The 1,566-nt window shown below is 49.0% G+C and overlaps 1 pseudogene; it reads left to right on the plus strand.

The window, feature by feature from the left end:
* Window positions 1–293: 293 nt before the first annotated feature.
* LOC119821565 lies at window positions 294–609 on the plus strand (annotated as a pseudogene).
* Window positions 610–1,566: the final 957 nt, after the last annotated feature.

Raw genomic sequence — 1,566 nt, forward strand, 5'->3', positions numbered from 1 at the left:
AGGCGGAGCTAACCATGGGCTGGTGGTCCTGGATTGTTTAAGAAAGCAGGCTAAGCAAGCCATGGGGAGCAAGCCAGTGAGAAGCATCCCTCCATGGTCTGTGCTTCAGTTCCTGCCTCCAGGTTCCTTCCTTGAGTTCTTGACCTGCTACCCCCACCCCCAGTGACAGACTATCAGCTGTAAGATGAAATAAACCCTTTCTTCCTGAAGTTGCTTTTGGTCGTGGTGTTTATCTCAGCAATGAAAACTTAACTAAGGCTTCCTGTCGTGGCCGCCATTGGAGAGCAGCAGCCATGGCCCTGCGCTACCCCATAGCCGTGGGCCTCAACAAGGGCCACAAGGTGAGGAAGAACGTAAGCCAGCAGAGGCACAGCCAGTGGCGCGGGCGCCTCACAAAGCACACCAAGTTCGTTCAGGACATGATCCGGGAGGTGTGGGGCTTCGTGCCCTATGAGCAGCGTGCCATGTAGCTGCTCAAGGTGTCCAAGGACAAGCGCGCTCAAGTTCATCAAGAAGCGGGTGGGCATGCACGTACGCGCCAAGAGGAAGCAGGAGGAGCTGAGCAATGTGCTGGCGGCCAAGAGGAAGGCGGTGTCCAAGAAGGACTGATCCCCTCCCCGTTCTCAATAAACATTGCTGTGGCGCAAAAAAAAAAAAAAAAAAAAAAAAAAAAAAAAAAAAAAAAAAAAAAGAAAGAAAAGAAAACCTAAGACACACCCCCAACTTTTTCCCGATCCACCCCTGCTTCCCTTCCCACCAACTTTGTGCCCCATCCCATCAATGCCAATTTGTGCTGCACAAATATTCTTGATTTTGTAACCTTTCATTGAGGTAGGGGTTATACTCCCAGAGAACACTGACCCTTCCTTTCCCAGCAGCTAATGCTCTCCAATAACTCTTAGACTAGGGGTGGAACTTCAGGTCCAACTTCCTCTTCATGCTAGAATTTGAGCTGGCTGGGCTTGGCAGATCTTGTGCATGCCGTAACAACCACTGTGGCTTCATATGTGCAGCTGGTCTGTTGTGTCCAGTCGACGTGGTTTCTTCGTCTCTCCTGGCTAGCTTTCACAATACTGGAAGGGGCTACAAATGCTAATGGAGGAGGGACGTAGGCATTTATCATTTCCATCTGTGAGTCACATGAGCCCTAAGAGTGGCTGGCTTAGAAAAGCATGCCCGCTGGTGCAATACAGCCACCAACATCATGGGAGTAACCAATCACTCTCTGATTGGAGTTAATGTCCATTCGACAAAATAAAACCCCTATTTGGCACCATCACTGGACTATAGACTTGTAGCTAAATAGTTCATAGGCCCTACAGGAGAACCTACTACTGTTATGTGCTGGTAAAAGGTATTAAACTGAGTCCTAATGATTACCCATAGGATAGCGCATCTCCCGACTCTCATCAGAGACCCAAAACTGGACAAGATGCAGAGAACAAGGGACTGGAGAATTCTCAGCCCTAAACAGACCATCTATACTACACTCACCCTAAAATGCTCAAGGATCATTGAGGAAGAGGGAACCGATGTAAGACTCAGAGGTGATGGGGGGCTATGTAT

The sequence above is a fragment of the Arvicola amphibius genome, chromosome 8, assembly GCF_903992535.2.
Source record: "Arvicola amphibius chromosome 8, mArvAmp1.2, whole genome shotgun sequence".
NCBI lineage: Eukaryota > Metazoa > Chordata > Mammalia > Rodentia > Cricetidae > Arvicola > Arvicola amphibius.